This window comes from Lycium barbarum, chromosome 7 (genome assembly GCF_019175385.1).
Source record: "Lycium barbarum isolate Lr01 chromosome 7, ASM1917538v2, whole genome shotgun sequence".
NCBI lineage: Eukaryota > Viridiplantae > Streptophyta > Magnoliopsida > Solanales > Solanaceae > Lycium > Lycium barbarum.
The window spans coordinates 3352379-3372286 of record NC_083343.1 but is presented as its reverse complement, the minus strand read 5'-3'; the positions used below and the strand labels follow the sequence as shown (position 1 = coordinate 3372286).

The 19908-nt window shown below is 32.2% G+C and overlaps 1 long non-coding RNA gene across 1 annotated transcript; it reads right to left on the bottom strand.

Annotated features, from left to right (window-relative positions):
* Positions 1-3481: 3481 nt before the first annotated feature.
* Positions 3482-17140, bottom strand: LOC132602920 (uncharacterized). The gene is made up of 3 exons (XR_009567894.1): positions 16831-17140; positions 16578-16696; positions 3482-3657 (listed from the first exon to the last, which is right to left on the bottom strand). It is a non-coding gene; the product is annotated as an uncharacterized LOC132602920 (long non-coding RNA).
* Between the last annotated feature and the right edge of the window lie 2768 nt (positions 17141-19908).

The window sequence follows — 19908 nt, the reverse complement described above, 5'->3', positions numbered from 1 at the left end:
GAAAGCTGCAAAATTGCGATTAGCGAGTATTTATTGGTTTAAGTGCACATTTATAGTCTCATGTATATGCGTTTGCCTTATTTTTGCATTTTAAAAAAAATATTTTGTGATATATTTAGGGCTTGTTTGGCCATGAAAATTGTGAGTGTTTGAAAAATATAGTTTTTGTTTTCAAAACAACTGAAAAACTTGAAAAATACACTTTGAGTAAGTTTAAGTGTATATCTGGTCACCTTATAAGTTTATATGTCTATCTTACAAAACATGTCAAGTTTAAGGGTCCATATAGGTATTAAGTCTTAGGTCTTAAGGTTGTACGATACTCTACTATATATGTTAATTTATATACTCCCTCCGTTCAATTGATGTGAATCGATTTAACTTTATACAAAATTTTAAAAATAGTTAAAAATTTTATACTTGTGATGTTAAATGAATCACATATATTTTGTGTGACTATAAATCATTATATAAAGATAATTTTTTTTTTAAATATATAATAAAATCACTTTTTTTATACTTATTAATAAAAAATAGATTGAAACGAAGAGAATATACAGTAGGAATTATAGTGGTCCAACCCAAACAGAATGGCCTAACCTAATGGCTTCGCATTCTCCAAGACGCCTGTTAATCGAGTTAACGTTAACTTTTGAACAAGCTAAGAAATGATATAATGATTAATGTTCTCAGCATTGGTAGAGTCACATAGCCTAGGCCCTAGAGTCACATAGCTTTTGAACAAGCTAAGTAATGATAAAATGATGTTTAGCATTTTATGATTTTATGAGCATATAATTCTTTCGTTGTACATAGAAGTAAACTCTTTTGGTATTTATAACTTCCTCTATTCCTTTTTATTTCATTTTAAGGAATTTTTATTTATTCCAAATTTTTTTTTTTTAATGTGTTAATATTTTCTTTCTAAAGTTACCCTTGATAATAGATGATTTAAACAACTTTCTAAAAAGTCTTAGCTACTTTCTGAGAAGTTTGTTGCATGATTCATTTCCTTTACTGCACTAATAAGTGTGCACGAAAATGCCTTGTTGTATCGTGGAACGCAGATCACATGGCCTTTTTGGAGAGCAGTAAACTCAATAATTGGCGTTCCTCACGGACCTTTATATCACCTATGACCTACCCCACTTAATCTGAAAATCCACGTCCTTCTGCAACAACTTAAATTGAACTATAAGTAGGATAAGTTCTTGTTGTCAGTCTCAGGTTCATACATTCCATTTCCTTTTTTACCATTCGGGATGCTAGCAGTATCTGCAACTTAAACAAACAGTTTAATTTCTTTTCTTTTTTAATTTATTTTTATTTCTATTTTTTATTATTTATTTTTTACTTTTTAATTATTTTTATTTTTAAAATATAATTTTCTTTTTGTATTATTTATCTTTCATTTCCTTTCTTCTCATTCTCAACCTTCTTGTGGTTCCATGTAATTGCTAGTATTTTTTTTATTCATTTAGCATAACCGTGTTATTATTCTAATTTTTGAAACTACATCTCTTAATATTAGAAAGAATGAGTCATTAAGAAACTTGACATATAATGAGTGACGTTATTAAAGTAAAATTTCATTGTGAATGAGGTTACAGACTTATATTTTCCCTTTCTTTTGAATTATATTTACTTAAGTTATGTTGTAACTTACTTATGTAATGTTGGAATTTAATATAAGAGTATTATGTTAAAACTTTTTCTTTTGAATTTTGAATTTAGGTTATATTTTCGTATTTTAATTTATTTGCTATAGGTTTATTGACTTATTATTTCACATCACGTGCTGTTTATTTTTCACTTACAGTTGATAGTTTTTTTTATCAAACATTTGAATAATGTTATGGCATTATATTTATAATTTTTATTTTTGTCAAACATCCAATCCATGTTCTCACAAAATAGTCTACTTTTAAGTTTTATGACTAATTAAAATACAAATATTATTAATTTGAAATATATATATATATATATATATATATATATATATATATATATATATATATATATCAATTATTTTTTACAATATTAGTGTCAAATATATGATTATTAAATGATATATTTTCAAGATACAATATATTATTAAAAACTAATATAATATCATTTATAAAGGCACATATTTTTTTAATATTAATTTTTTAATAATTAAAATTTATTTTTAAATTAAACGAATTGTGTAATTACACTTGTTCAACCAAACACACGCTTGTAATTACACTGTAATTATATTATGAAAAACAAACAGGTCATTGTAATGACAATACTGTGTAATTACTAGGCTGTGTAATTACTATCACCAATTCCAATTACCATGTGATTTTGTCGTTTGGTAGCTAGCCAAAATTATCCCGGGATTATAATTTCGGGACTAATTTATCCCATCTCTTGGGATTATTTTATACCATCTAAAAGATGGTATAAAATAATCCCGGGATAAGTGGGATAAGAGGGATATCCCATCTTTTAAGTTGGGATGCATTTTATACCTTGTTTGATCCAAGGTATAAATTTATCTCAGGATAAAATTTATACCTTCTATCAAACATGATACAAAAAATTAGTGTTCAGATATCTCAGCTTATACTATGCACCAAACGATAGCAAATTTACCTCAAATCACAAGTATCTCGGTAGAATTGACACTATCAAGCGTTCATGATAGAGAAGGTGGAATATTGACTTCTCTCTTAAGTGTCCAACTTTTCTTTAATCGAAATGATTTTGGTTTTAAAATTCTATATAAGTAAGCATTAACTGGTAAAAGTAATCCTAAACCAAAATAGTAACTTTTAAATGGACAATATTAAACAAACAAAAAAAGTTTATCACGACAATGTTAGAGTCTGAGATTATTTGGGTGTATAATAATCTAGCGTAATTTGTCATGCTAGTATTGCCTAATAACTTGGGATCGCAATTTATAAATGATCACGCATATGTACATCTATCTACGTATCTCATCTAAAAAACTTAAATTACTGAAATACGTCAGTTTGAGCTAATATGACTTAGGTTAGGTATTTTTACTCTGACTTTTAAAATCCTAATATTAGGATTCCTACATAAATAAGGAAAGATTTAATATAAAGTAAAACTTGAATTGATTTTAAAATCAAAAATATTAAAATTCCTACATACTTCAAATAAGTAAAGATTTAATAACCAAAATTTTAGTTGATTTTAGAATCCTAAAATATTAGGACAATAATTAAATTACAATCTTATCCAATGTGAAACCTATTTTTAGAGGATAAAAAAGTCTAATAATATTTCGCTAAACCCCTTCGTGCTTTATGATATAGATAAAACGAAAGAAGCATTGAATTAAGATAATTTTAGCATGTTCAATAACCTGTGGGAGTCGCCAAGTATTGATAATGAATTTAAGAATTACTGTTTAACAAATTATAATTCTATACAACAAAAAAGTTGTTTTTACAAAAAGGATAAATTTGCTCTGTAGAAGGGCTAGACAAAAGAAATTGCACTATATTGTATTATAAATGAGACACCACTTCATAAACAAAGAAAAATCACTGAACTTTAAATGAACATACAAGGATATCTGACTGGCTAACCTTTTAAATCTACAATAAAAACAAGGAGAGCATAACCAAGAGGTTTGGCGAACGTTTTTGCGAAGTTCTGAAATTGAAAGTAAAAAATTATTGTTAGATATTAATTCATGAAAATATACTACAAATAATAAAGCAAAATAAAAAGCTAAACTTAAATCAAATCAAGACACACTATGAAACAAATGGATAGGCCTAAGTATCCCCAAAACTATATAGACGGGGCAAGGCGGTTATGTACGTCGTAGGGGTGTACATGGTCCGGGTTGGTTCGGATTTTTTAAACACCAAACTAAACCAATTGCGTCGGGTTTTAAAATTTATACGCCAAACCAAACCAATAAAATTCAGGTTTTTCAACCTCGGGTTTTCTCGGATTGTTCGGGTTGTTCGGTTTTCTCGGATTTTTCGGGTTTTTTTTCGGAATAGTCTAGATACAAAACATATCACTTTTATTTTAAATATTTCTTTAGTCCTAGTAAGATACAATTATATAATTAAGGTGTTTCTTAAGAAAATAACACAAAATGTGAGAAGAGTGATAACATTGTATTAAAATATTCAACAAAAGCTAATATAATCGGTTAAAATAAATATTGCTAATTAACAAGCCATAAAAGAAAATGACCATAATTTAAAAATACTAAGTCATGCTAAAATAAGTATTAATTATATGACAAAGAAAAAAAACTTAAGTTATGTATTTTTATTCTCTAAATCAATTATGCAAAACTAAAGAATAGATATCTAACATTATTGTTATTTCTAGTCGTAAATTGAATTTCTTTTGTTAGGATTAGTGTTGAGTTGGTTTTGGTTTGGACTTTATTTGAGTTACTAACATCCATAGGATATAAAACTTATTGACTTTCAAAATTCTAAGTTCAAGCTAGAATAATATGATAATAAATAAAAAAATTACGAAAAAATTTAAGAAATATTTATAAATTACTTTACAAATAAATATTTTTATGTATAAAATATTTTAAAAATTGAATACATGTAATGTCGGGTTGGTTTGGTTCGGTTTGACTTTTTTTAGTTAAAACCAAACCAAACCAATTATGGTTGAGTTTTTTTTTCCAACACCAAACCAAGTCAAACCAAACCACTAGTCGGGTTTTTTTCTCAGTTTGACTCGGTTTATCGGTTTGATGCGGTTTGTCGGTTTACTTTGTACACCCCTAGTACGTCGTATGTAGTCTCCAAATTTAGATATGCTTATACATGGACTTTTTCTAGTCTCCAACTTTGGAAAGAAATCAAAGAGAATAAGGACTTTCTTTAACAAATCTCTGTGTAATTAATATTTATAATAAATGAAACATATATTATAAATGAGATCTGGGAAGGATAGGGTGTACGCAGACCTTATCACCGTAGATAAGGTAGAAATATTGTTTCCGATAAGACCCTAGGCTCGAGAAAAGCATTTTCAAAACAAGTTTAAAAAATATAAGAGTGGGAAAGCTATGTTAAGTAAAAATGAAAGAATGTAAAGTATTGACAACAAAAAATACTATAGATAACCAAAGTAAAAAGAAAGAGCAATAATAGTAAAATAGAGGAATACCATATTGTTAACACAATAGTCCCTAAGTCTCAATTTATATGAAGGTGTTTCACTAGACATATAGTTTAAGAAAAAAAGAAAGAAATGAACAAAAATAATTAATTTTACCTTGAATTTCTAAAATAATAAATAATTTAAAATAACTATTTTTAATAAACACGATAAATAATTTAAAATGACGGTTTAACAAAATAAGCGGCCAAGGTAAATCTACAAAAAGTTACAGTACACCAATTTAAAAAAAAGATCATGGTACCGAGGTAGATCTACAAAGAGTTACACATGGTAGAGAAAGCATTGACCCCTAATGGATAGGTCTTAGGTCTTAAGGTTGTACGATACTCTACTATATATGTTAATTTATATACTCTGTCCGTTCAATTTATGTGAACCGATTTAGCTTTACACGAAATTTTAAAAATAGATAAAATTTTAAAACTTATGATATTAAATGGATCACATATATTTTTTGTGACTATAAATCATTATATAAAGATAAATTGTTTCTAAATATATAAAAAATCACTTTTTTTTATACTTATTAATAAAAAAATAAATTTACATAAATGGAAACGAAGAGAATATACAGTAGGAATTATAGTGGTCCAACCCAAACAGAATAGCCTACCTAATGGCTTCGCATTCTCCAAGACGCGTGTTAATTGAGTTAATGTTTTAACTTTTGAACAAGCTAAGTAATGATAAAATGATTAATGTTCTCAGCATTGGTAGAGTCACATAGCCTAGGCCCTAGAGTCACATAACTTTTGAACAAGCTAAGTAATGATAAAATGATGTTTAGCATTATATGATTTTATGAGCATATAATTCTTTCATTGTACATAGAAGTAAACTCTTTTGGTATTTATAACTTCCTCTATTCCTTTTTATTTCATTTTAAGGAATTTTTGTTTATTCTAAAATATTTTTTTTTTAAAATGTGTTAATACTTTCTTTCTAAATTTACCCTTGATAATAGATGATTTAAACGACTTTCTAAAAAGTCTTAGCTACTTTCTATGAGTAAATTTGAAAAGAGCTAAAGGTTAATACAGTCATAACATTCTTAATTGATATTCCAAATAACTTTCTTAATATGTGTGCAAACAACTAAAAAAATTAAATAATAAACACCAGTGGAAAAGCTTATGCTTTATTCTTCTGAAGGTGGGAAAAAAGATAAAACCAAATAAACGGATTATTAATCCAAATTTCAGTTTGAAACTCATGTAATTAACCCATCTTTCCTTTCGTTAACCCTAAAACTGGGATAGATCCATGAGAAATCTCATTATATTTTATTAGATATGATACAGATCGAAATGGGACACCAAAAGAATTGACCGTTGAGCCGTATGAGGTAAGAAATTCTCAAGTACAATTCTAAGGAAAGGAATTGAACTACCTATTTCGGCCGGGGAGAACAGGTCATTCAACAGGGAGATGTTAAAATTGCGGAGGCTAAGCAATACGTGAGTAATACTAGATCTAAAATATTATAAGTTATTATAAATGTTAGACGACAGTCTACTATTTTTTTTATAAGGCTAAGCAATACGTGAGTAATACTAGATCCAAGTCTAACATTGTTCAATTTTTTTTTTTTTGTTGAAGAACTATATTTGGACAAATCTAAATTGTAGCCTAAAAATGAAATGACAATCCAATCGGCCATGCAACGAGTCATGTGACTGCTTCTTCAAGTGCAACTGTCGCGTACGGGCACGGGCTCAGTGTCTAGTCATAATCATAGAAATCAAAGTCCAAATTCCAAAAATCCAAAACTAGGATATCCTCAACTAGTCATGTGACTGCGGCTCAGTGTCTAGTCATAGTCATAGGACATAGGACATAGACATAGAAATCAAAGTCCAAATTCCAAAAAACCAACGCTGCTCAGTGTCTAGTCATAGTCAAATACCCCTTTTCAAGTTAGGACTTTTTTTTTTCCCCTTCAAATATCACTCAATTCATGTACAAATACCTATTTAATTAGTTCGAGATTAATATTCAGGTACTCTCTTCCTTTGCACTACATTCGAGTGCTTCTAGAATCAAATACATGCTATTCCACTAGTTATTATGGTCAAAGTATTGCATGAGAAATATCATTGAACTAATGTCCTTTCAGAAATTTGAACTGTGCGATCCATAGTCAAAATTATGTCATAGCTCATAAGCATAGAGGACTAAAGTTTCTTTCAACATCTTCTCCGTACATTTGAAAATATATTATTACACGTGAAGATCATTTAATAACACGTATAAAAGTAGGTGAGCGTAATTATTTTTTTCCTATTTCTCTTTTAATCGTTTAGTAAGTTCCAACAGAGAGAGAGAGTGGAGAGCAATAGTTTAAGGTCGCGGAAAGGTTCAAAAATACCCCTAACGTATGGGAAATGACTCATAAATACCCTCTATCCATCTATTGGTCCAAAAATACCCCTCCAGCCACTTATTGGGTCCAAAAATACCTCCAACCTATTTTTTTGGCTCAAGAATACCCCTTAAACTAACACCCTAATTTTGATGGTATTTTTTTCAATTTTAACATGCCACGTGGCTTGTTTTGATTGGACACATATATATTATTTTTTTTGCATTTCGTGAATTAATCAACAAAATATGTTTTTTTTTGTTTTTTTTTTTGCATTTCGTGAATAAAAAAACGAAATAGGGAATTATAATTTTTTTTTTTTGCATTTCGTGTATTTAAAAACGAAATAGGATACAATTTCTTTTTTAATTTCGTTCATATAAAAACGAAATTGGAAAATATATATATGTGAACGAAATAAAAAAAAATTGTATCCTATTTCGTTTTTAAATACACGAACTGCAAAAAAAAAATTATAATTTCCTATTTCGTTTTTTTATTCACGAAATGCAAAAAAAAATAAAAAATATATGTGTCCAATCAAAACAAGCCACGTGACATTTTAAAATTGAAAAAATACCATCAAAATTAGGGTGTTAGTTTGAGGGGTATTCTTGAGCCAAAAAAATAGGTTGGGGGTATTTTTGGACCAAATAGATGGCTGGAGGGGTATTTTTAAACTAATAGATGGATGAATGGTATTTATGAGCCATTTTCCCATACGTTGGGGGTATTTTTGAACCTTTTCCGTTAAGGTCGAAAACAGTTAGGAATGTTCTGCTTTTTTTATCTATATAAATGAGTACTTGCCACAGTATCTATTTTCAATAACTAATTCCCACACTCCAAGTGATTGTAGGTAGCAGATCCTAGGGTGGCTTGGATATTTGTCCCCTATAAATGCGCACAAAATTACAATATGAACCTGCCATACAGTATTACCTTTGACAGCTAAAAATTAAATATAAATAATTGACAGCCAATAAATTACAATATGACGCACATGACTCATTTTTAGCTGTCACAGGGGATTATGAGAAATGTATACATAATATAAAACTAGATATAGATAAGGTGATACGACACTTCTTTATAGCGTAGAAACACAATTATCTTTTTTCTTCCTTTTTTTTTTTAGCATTTTTGACATTTTTTTGCTATATTTTAAAAAAACTCAAAGTCACTCATTTAACTCTCTTTAATATTTTAAATGGTGCTACGTTAATTAGTTTAATTTTTCAGTTACTTACCTCTTTGTATTCCAAGCATTAATAGAAAACAACAACAAAAAGAAACGGCCGAATGGACATGATGGCCAGGTGGAATTTTCAATTACTATAAATTCTATTGATTTTCCCAGGGCATGCAGTAGTGTAGGTATCAACATTCACCGGTGTGCTCCATTGTTAATCTCTTAATTACGCCTCATCTATTCCTCTTCTTTCAACATTTAGAGTCATGACTTTTCATTTGTGTCTGGTGGGGGTAACGTATGTTTTGGCATCAATATATGACCCTCTCTCTCTCAACCTCAACGTCCCATGGACAGCAGTACAACAAATCTTGAGACCTTAGTTCTATACTTCTTTTCTATTGCCAAATTCTTACTTTTGATTCAGTTGTAAATAAGAGTACTTAAGCTGGAACGCATGTTTGTGTCTGTTATTGTGCCATTTATAGTTACAATCTTTTTTGTACAACATTGTTGTATTAGTAAAATTAAATGTGATACCCTTCTTTTTTTATGTGTTGTTGTAAATGAAAAAATTTAATTAAAAAAATAGAGTAGTTTTTGTTTTGAGTTATTTTATCACATGAATGATTATTAGTTTGCAAGAATGAAGAAAGATCTCCTCTATGTGATAGTTCTGCTAATTATATCTATCATTTTCTTATTTGCATAGTGTTATATTGAAGGCAGAGACGGAGCCAGAATTCGAAGTTTGTGGGTTCGAGGTTCTAATTCTTTAAAATTACTGTTTTCTTAATTAATAATTTGTACATATGAGACAAATTTTTTTATGCAAATTTATGGTTCGAACAAAAACTATTGGGTTTGGCTGAACCCACACCCGAAGGGATTGCTTCGCCCCTGATTGAAGGTTTTGTTGATCTACTGTTTTCCCAGGGCTTAAATTTGCCTTTCGTTAACTCTTTATTACGACACAAGGGCAAAGAAATCCGAGGAAAAAAGGTAATTCATACCATTCATTTTGTATGTTATAGTTCTGCTAACTACATCTTCCATTATCTTATTTGCATAGTGTTATATGTTGAAATTGTTGTTGATCTACTCTTCCCGGACATAAATATGTATTTCTTTAATTCTTTATTCCGACACAAGGACAAAGAAAATCAACGGAAAAGGGTAATTCATACCATTCACTTTGGAAGACTGGGTCTCAAGATTTGTTGGTTCATTTTGATGATGCATGATTCCAATCAGTATAGATTTTTTGCAACGTAATATGTAAGGATTTTAATAAACTTTATACACTCACAAAGTAGTAGGGTTTTGGAGGTGCCAAGAATATCTAGAATGAAGGTAAAAAATGTGATAAATTTGAAGTACGACGGTCAAGACACTTGATTTTTTGATATGAATTCGCGTATAGATTTTTTATATTTTTAAAATAAAATTGACATTTTGCAAATTACACGAAAAGTACGCAAGTCAACATATAATTATTTAAAACATTTTAAATTATTAAAAGATAAAAAATTGACTGTTCTCTCTTATTATTTTAAAAATATTTATTTATAAAATCTTTTAGTAGTAACTGTCACAATAAAATCGAACAAGATAAATGGAAGGGATAATAAAAGAGTGAAAAAAGATAGACCATATTAGATGAAGAAAACGGACATATTAAATGTAATAGAGAAAGTATGAAATTTGTTATCACGTATCCACACATATATTTATACACACGCAGAGAGAGAGACACACAGATACGCCTCTTCTATCATTCAATATAAATACGACCACAATGATCACCATCACATTCAGTTGTCTCATTTATTTGGAGTAAATCTAGAGCCCGTTTGGCTATAAACTGTTTTCAGTCTTTTTGAGTATTTGACTGGTCAGCTTATAAGCCATTTTGTGCTTAAAATAAGCTCAAAAAATAATTGAACCCGTTTGCCTTAGCTTAAAAAAAGCAACTTCTAAGCTCAAAAAATAAATAAATTGGGCTACCCAACTTAACAGCTTATAAGTAAGTTACTTTTTTTAAGCCAATCCAAACAGTTCCTAATACCCCTAGTCTAACTCTCATCTAAGGAATAAAGTAGGGCTAAATAAATGACAAAAAAAAGTTATGGTACATTGTTTGCTTACAAAAAGTTGAACAAAGGGGCCATGTACAATATTACCAAAAAAGGTTCGGAAATATCTTGATTTATTTGAAATATACTTTGGTATATGATGCAACAAATAACAAGTACAAGGGTGGATTTGGAAGAGAATCCTTTTAGTTAGCAAGCACACAACTAAATGGTTGAAATCCAACTAAGGACTACAAAATTTTTGCTTTTAATTGTAGTTTTAGCTCTTTTTACGTCATTAAGAAAAATAGAAAATGCATGGTACAATTTACTAAGTTATCCCTATATATTAAATTTTTTGAGAATTGTGCAGTATTAGAAAGAGCTATTTTAAAAGTTTAATAATAAATTTAAAAATAATTATCAACTTTAATCTTAAACTCTTAAGCGATAATTATTTCGAACTAAAGGGACTATTAAAATTTGACGGAGGGAATATTGATATCACAGGTTCAAATTATACCTCTTTGGATATTTAAAAACTAAAAACAATTCCCAAATTGGCTGGGTAAGAAATGAAGGGATAGGAGCAAAAAGCCCTTGGAAAAAGCAACGTGAACACCATTTACACAGGGACCCAAATTTCTTGCTTTCACAGGGCCACATTTACAATATTGGATTACTAGTTAAGGAGCTTGCCACTCGAACAAGTATTGACTTGACCTGTAACATCAATGATCGAGCTATCACTAGTTTACTGCTACACTCAATTTTCATTCTTTGCCCTAAATATTTTATTTAAATCATCCAGACTCCAGAGCATCTCCCTCCCCACACCCCTAAAGAAGAAAGAAAAACGGACCTTAAGATCTACTTAGTCACTACCGCCTTAAACGTTTCCACTTCCCTTTAGGATTTCCATTTCTACTCACCATTTTTCCTTTGCAGCTAAAACCAAAATCTTTGATTCTCTCCAATAATAAAATGAGGTAATCACTTGAATTGGAGTGGAATTGTTGATTTGATCCTTTTTTCTATTTTCTGAAATTACAACTAGTAGTTATTATAAACTTTGATGGGACGGAATAGACGTGTTGAGCTTAGTGCTTACGTTCACTTACCTAGAAGGCAGATGAGATGTTCGAAGCTGGGGGGCTATCTTCGTCGCTCTTTGAAACTCGAGCGCTTTGTAGAAGTGAGAGAGCATGGTAATGGGTGGTATTCCGCCACATTCTCCAGCCAATCGGACTATGATCGAGTTTTTTCAGCGAGTAGCCCGACGAATTTCCGTCACTATTCCATGAAGCTTTATAGATGGGAGCCGAATTTCCAATTCGGTGAAGTCCCGCCTGTTTGTTATGGAAGACCCTTTGTGGAAGGGCGTGTTGAAGGTCTTCCCCTTGAGTACTGGAGGGATGATGTGCTGCTTGGAATTGCAGATACTGTTTGTCAGCCCTTGGGTTGCCGTGCCTTTATGGTTGATACTCGTTCACAAGGCAAACTTCCTCGGTTTTTCTTTGAACACAACGGTTTGCAACTTCCGTTGCGAACTAGTATACCTGATGGTCCAGAAGTGCGATTGTCTTATTCTCGAGCACAAAAGTGCTACACCTGTGATACATTTGGACACATTAGTTGGAATTGCCCGAACAGAGCAGCTACCTGCTCTACCTCCGATCAAGCTCAAGTCCATCGCCGTCCTAATGTAGACCCTAAAGAAAATGGCAATTCCACCTCCTCTGGGATCATTTGTCCTCGGAGGCCAATTACGGAGAAGAGAATGCCGCCTCAAGGTGCTATCATCATTGAGAAGGGCGGGGAATGCAGACCAACTCTGTACACAATTGGAGAGGAGGTTTCTAAAATTGACGTCACAGTGAAAGTCTCACATTTGAATGACCAAAGGGAGATTCTGCGTCACGTAACCATCACTCCTCACATTGGTGATGGCCCCCGCTGCACCAAGAGAGTGGTTTGCACAAGCATTGACGGCGGTGCTGATGCAATTCCCACATTAGAGGACATGTGCCTTAATAAAGGTGCTTCATTGGTGGTGGTACTTGATAAATCCTCTGCTCTAGTCGGCGATGATCAGATTGGCACAAGACTCGGTTTCTCTGGTCTTCACCGTGCTGAGATGACCTTTCAAAGGTTTGGAGCAGATGGCTCGGCATTGGACGTGAAGGGTAATTGCTTGCTGATGTGGAAAAGGGAAGAAGTTCGTGTTCATGACCTCTCTGTAGATACAGAGCTTTCGTCCCAAAATCTCAGATTTAATGCCTCGTGGGTGATGGCTGAATCCCATGAAGAACAGCCGGATGGATTGCCCCATAATGTTACTACTTGTTCAGTAGAAGGCCCAACCAATTCCTCTCATTGTACTAGCAATGAACCAGATTTGAAGGGATCCTGTTCCTTGGTTTCAAGCAATTACTCTGTTTCTACTACCCCTGGTTCTTGCCATGAATCAGATTTGCAGGAATCCTATCCTACTGCTCCAGAGGAACTTCCAAGTGAATCCATCAATATTTCGCCTATTGATACTCCTGGCGGTGATACTCCATCTGCTGATTGTGGAGACGCATTTTCTGGAGAAGAACGTCCATATGAAGTCTCTAGTTCTGAAAGTGAATCCGATGAACAAGAGCCAGATGGATTGCCCCATGGTGTTACTACTTGTTTAGTAGAATGCCCAAGCAATTCCTCTGATTGTACTAGCAATGAACCAGATTCTAAGGAATCCTATTCCTTGATTTCAAGCAATTACTCTGTTTCTACTACCCCTGGTTATAGCGATGGATCAGATTTGGAGGGATCCACTTCGTATCCAACTGCTCCAGTAGAACTTCCAAGTGAATCTGTCAATGTTTCGCCTATTGATACTACTGGTGGTGATGCTCTGTCTTCTGATCATGGAGATGCATTCTCTGGAGAAGAACATCCACAGGAAACCTCTAGTTCTGGAAGTGAATCCTCTTATTCTGGTCCTGCAGTATACGATGAATCACCTCCTCATTCTCCTGACAGCAACACTTCATTTTTAAATTTTGGAGACGCAGATGCAGATGGAGACTCTGCAGTATCCGATGAGTCACCCCATCATTCTCGTGATAGCAACAATCCATTTTTAAATTATGGAGACGAAGACGCAGATGCAGATGGATCCTCTGGCGATGAGAGGTTGCATGAATCAGAGTGGGAGGAAGACTTCAGTACTGATGTAGATGAAATTTCATGCGGACCTTCCGCTCCTCCTACTAGTCCTAGTACTGATGAAGAATCCGATTTTTCTAGTCCTGATGGTTACACTTCATCTGCTCATGGGAACACAGATTCCGAAGGAGAACGCTAATTCTCTGCCTCCTCTAGGTCATAGCAGTCAATTCTATTCTCACCAGACGTAGAAAGAAATAAGGAGGGAACTTCTATTTCTCAAGAAGAAATTTTAGACTATTACGCAGATTGGAGGGATCCTCCACTCCAATTCTACAAGTGACATGGATTAGGCTAGGATGGATCGAGTGGGGAGAGAACAAAATTGAAGGTTCTGCATAGGCTCAAGTTTCTTAACCAGTCCAGCAAGTCAGAATAAAGAAGAGAGTTGGAGTTAGTCATCTAATTGGGCTATTGGCATTGGGAGCCACATTTTTTTGGGTGGTACTGCCGATAATTGTTTCTTAACTTCCACTATACAGATGTTTGATTTGTAATTTTGTTGAGTAGATAGTTCGTCTTATAACCAATTTTTCCAGCTGTAGTCACTAGTCAGGTCAGCTATTCATACTTTTAGTGTACTTGTAATTATACCAAGAAAGTTTTAAAGGCAACAGAACTGTTTAAATTATCTTCCTCTTTTGATTTATTGATTTCTCTTGTTTCTTAAATAGCTGTTTGATGGAACTTGGACAATATTTGATATTCATTTTCATCTTGTCCATTCGAACTGTTTTGGATTATATCTGGTTTTTACTATTTGTCTTCCTCTAAATATCTTTGCTAAATTTGATATTTACGTTTAACATCTCTACTTATATACCTTGTTATATCTTCCTTTATACTGGACATCGCTGTTTATTGTGTTAATTGGTCGTAACCTTTAAATTATCTCTACTTTTCTTCTCTTTCAGTATAAGTAAAACCAAATCCTGCATTGTAAGCTGACTTTGGAATTCTTGTTGAAAGCTTAGGTAGTTTCCTTTGAGTACTTTGCTTGTATACCATAAATTTGCAGAAAAATGCAAATAGCTTCTTCTCTAATTGTAACACAGGGATGATCTTTACTGTGAATTCATATCCATTCATCTGACAAATATTTATGCTAAGCGACCGCTCATCAACTAAATGGCAACTTAGCTCATTGAAACTGTCCAGCAAGCCAGAATTGGAGAAGACAGCTGGAGTTGGCGCCTCGACTATTCTATCGGATATGTACTACCTCCCACCATCATAGTTTTCAGGTAACGACTTCTCTTCTTCAAATCTTCCATTTCCCCATGCATCATATTTACCATTTAATGGAGCAAATACCTATAGATATCTAAAAAACCTGCCTACAGGGTCTATTACATCTATTCAATTACATCTATTCAAGCAATTTATGTACTCACAAGATTTGACTGACATACTCTTGTTCCGGGATTTGTACATTTGTTTCTGTTAGAGCTTGTTTAGATCTATCCAAAAAAAAAAAAAAGTCATGCTTCATAATATAGCTGTTGAATGGTATAACGACGTTGAGCATGATCTTTCTTTCAGTTCTTCTGTTGTTACCTTATTACATTTTTTATCAATATTAATTGCTTTTGAGTAGATATTTAAATCTATCCAACAAGGATTTCCCTAATGTCAAAGCTGATATCTGTTTGCTATGTTGTTGCTGATTAAGTTTTTGAGCAGATAAACTGATCCAAAGGACATTCTTTGTGGCTTGCGATGACCTGTGTAGAGAAGCGGGTCTGACTTTTGGGGTTAATTGTCGGGATCTTTATACGAATTTCCAGTTGGATTCACTATTTACTTTTCCTAGCTAGCATACATAGATTATACTTATTATGCATCCGGGGGCTGGTTTTAATTTAAATGGTTGGATGAACGACTATTAGCTGATTCTTCTTAATTGTGCGAAGTTATTAAAGTGAGTCGGACTATCTTGTTCAGTTCTAACGATTTTTCGGCTGTAGTAATGTGAACTATACACACCTTAGTGTACTGGCAACTATACCAAGAAAGTTTTAAAGGCAATTAATTGATGATTTCCTTAATACTGGCAATTATTATCTTCCTTAATACCGGACTAGGCTATTTATTGTGTTTTTTTAGTTGTAACCTTTGTGTTGTGTCTATTTATTTTCTCTTTACTGTTAAACAGAGCAAATACCTAGAGATGTCTAGCCTACAACTCTTTACAATGTACTACAACAGTCTTCTGAACATGTCACTCCATTCCTGCAAGTAACTTCTCCTCTAATTGTAACACAAGGCTAATATTATCACAAGTGACAGAGCCAAAAATGTATATAAGGGGATTCGGAATATGATTAGAATGTCATTCCTAGGATGTAAACACTTGACTACAACAAATTTTGAACCCTTTGCTACTTTACTAGGTTTCTCTTTATATATCAAAGGGATTAAACAGTTCATATATATAGCCTAAAGAAATCGTTTTTACCTTATACTTGAAGAGAAACTAAAATAAATTAAAAACACCAAACCATGAACTTCAGCATGAATAAATTCGAACCAAAAAATCTGCCATTAATTAACGCCATACCTGTGCAGCATATGAAGAGATGAACTCGGCCATGGTGATCAACGTGGAGCTCAAAGATGTAATCAACTTGTTTGGATAAACTTGTTGGGCTTTTAACACATTTGGCCGCTCAGCCACAGCTGCTAGCCAAATATACACCACATACGTATATACACATTAGTTTTTGTTCTCAGGCCACAGCGAGGCATACAGACAACACTATTGAAAATTTTAACATTTTTAAGATAATTTTTTTTTTAATAAAGTAGAATACCCATACTGCAAAGCAAGTTTTTTTTTTTGTCCCTTGATGGGTTGGGCTTTAGCAAGCGGATGGATTGAATTTTGGCTAGCATTTTTCATTGGTGAGACGGGTTTGGGCCGATTTTGCACCCTTATGTGGAGGCATGAAGGCTTTGGTGCTTCTGTGAGTGATACTACCAGAGTTGGGAAAAATAGAGTCGATGAGGAACTACTAAGAGGTAGTTGTGCAACGTTATGTACCATTAGTGGCCTGGTGGTTGGTTGTTGGTCAAGGACATTAATGAAATGTATCAATTTATGGGTTTACACCTATCGATGAATGCAAGATATTTATCTTTCATACACTAATTAGTACTTCTTTCGTCTCAATTTATGTGATACCTTGCTTATTTGGAGAGTCAAACTAGTTGCGCTCATATTGTATACTCTTCCGTCTCAGATTATTTATCGCCTTTTGGCTTTACACACCCCTTAAAAAATATTAATTAGGAGGGGTATTTAACTAACTCATGTCTAAGTTATATTCTCTCTTAATTAAATGTTTAACTTTGTTTGTGTGTTATCTCCATTAATTACATGATTCTACTTAGGGTAGAATGAAAAAAAAAAAATTAATTGTGCGCTGAAATTCTAAAACGACAAATAATTTGAGACAACTATTTTTAATAATCACGACAAATAATTTGATACCGAGGGAGTATACTAATATCCCAGACATGACCTGCATATCTGTGTATATCTATAAACAACGAATAGCTTATGCTAAATGTTGATCAACCAAAATATCCTTCAAATATTGAACCGTTTTTATGAACTTAAAATTTTAAGTAAATCAAAATAAAGTTGTAATCACCCGTAACATATATTGTCCATATGAATATATATTGTCTAGAGTCCTAGAATTTATCTACTTTGGTTTTAGATATTTTGGGTGAAAAAGGACAGAGGAGAAGAAGTTTGTGTGAAGAGAGGTTTTTTTCCATTTAAAAGTTGGTTAAAAATTAGAATATTGCTTTTAAAAGGTAATTTTCTATTGGATGAAATTGTAAAACTTTGTCTAAGATGAATTTGCATGGATTTCTAATGCCAATCAATTACAATGTTTTAGCTATTTCAAATACATGTGTTCTACTTACTTGAAATTCCAAAGTCATATCAATCTCACAAGGGAAAGACCACTTTGAAGCATCTCTTACAATAGTTTATTTTGAACAAGCGTACATCTATATACTCTATCCGTTCACTTTTACTTGTCATGTTTTGATTTTTCACGCTGTTTAAGAAACAATGATTAAGATAAGAATACCCCTATTAAATGGTGTATAATTATATCGGAGTTGGGAAAATGATTTGAAAATCTGCGAAGTTGTCAATATGTGAAAATTGACAAGTAAAAATGAAAATCTATAAAGGGAATAGTGGACAAGTAAAAGTGAACGGAGGGAGTATATTGTAGGAACATCATCGCTACCTCCGACCAATGGAAGAATTGTAAGGATTTGTTTCTTAGTTTCATAATTGTTTGTCCTGGCAGAGTATATTTTTGATCTAGTTAAAATCGAGAGTTATTTTAAATATATGCCAACAACTTATCTTGATAGTTTTATTCATATCACAGGTTAATGACTGAAGGTTGCGGAGGAGAATTGCCAAGCCAGGTCTTTTTACGAATCTTTGTTACAATTTTAGCGATTTTCAGATGATGGTGTTTATATTTATTTATTGCAGTGAAAACATGTGATTTCATGTGGATTTTTGAATTCTTTTGTATTGTATATTGTGTAAGTCTTCTTCTGTTGACAAATTTACATAATAAACATTATATTTGATTGCTTATTTATTATCATATATTTACGATTTGTAGTTGGCTATAAGCATGTCAAAGGTTTTTATTTGTTATTTCCTTTGGTTCTCTTTAATTACTTCTTTCTTTTTGCTAACAAAAGATCATTTTCTTAACATGATTTGATTTTGCTTTCTTTTTACTCCTTTATTTCGTAATGCTGAAATCTTTAATTTTATGTGATGTTGCTTTACTTTTTATTGCATTTATTTTTAGTATAACGGACGAGAAAAGTATATTTTAGTTAATTATGGATGATAACCATATTTTTCAATATCTAGATGCGTTCATAGTAGAGTTTAACCTTATAATTATGATTTTAAAGTTAACTAAAGAGTTTAACCTAATAATTATGATTTTATGAAAAACTTGGTAGAGTGATTTTATAAGAGAAAAGTCCTAAGTTAAATGATTTTATTGATACAAAATAAAATTGAATGACTATGCTACATAATTCCTCGTAATAGGCCCGGTAACATGATGCTCTCTTAAGCCGGCATTTGCAATTTTTTTTTTTTTTTTTTCAGAATTTTAACTTTTTCTTCTCTTTTAAAATGTTGAAAAAAGATTTTAATTTCCACTAAAAAAGCCATTCGCCCGAAACGTCACTTCTTAATTATATACCTCTTTCATATACATACCAGACTCAAAAGGTGCTATTCATGCTACATATTTCTGATAGACAAGCAATGTCCATCTCATACACCTGTAACAGAAACGAACAGGACTACAAAGAAACAATAGTTTTTTTCAAACGGATATCATACTATGTAAAAATCCCACCTAATTAATTTGGAGTCTTCAACAAAAACTTGGTTGATGTGATATTCACGGACAAGTCGCTGGCGGGTATAGAGGACGCAGGGCAGACGGAAGTTTCAACCTTATGGTGTTCCTAACACCTTTATTGGTGCTCTTTGTACGTTTTCTTCTCTACCAATATTGTTTAAGAGTACTATTAGATATCTTTATTCTGGTTATAAAGTCAATCAAAAAATGAAAGTTAAGAACATTAATCCTCTTAAGGATGTAAAGAAATATTTTGACGTTGTTGGCAAGGGCGACGTTGTGGTTTCACTCCCTTTTATGGCACTGAGGATGAAATGGTTGTTTCCAGTGGCAAATACATATTCCCGGTAGAGTCAGTAGTTCCAAATTGCAGAAAATTGTACAAATGCCGCATGAGTCTACTTTGAGATACAAGTTGCATCTTCTTTTTCATATATATAAAAAGCTACCATACAA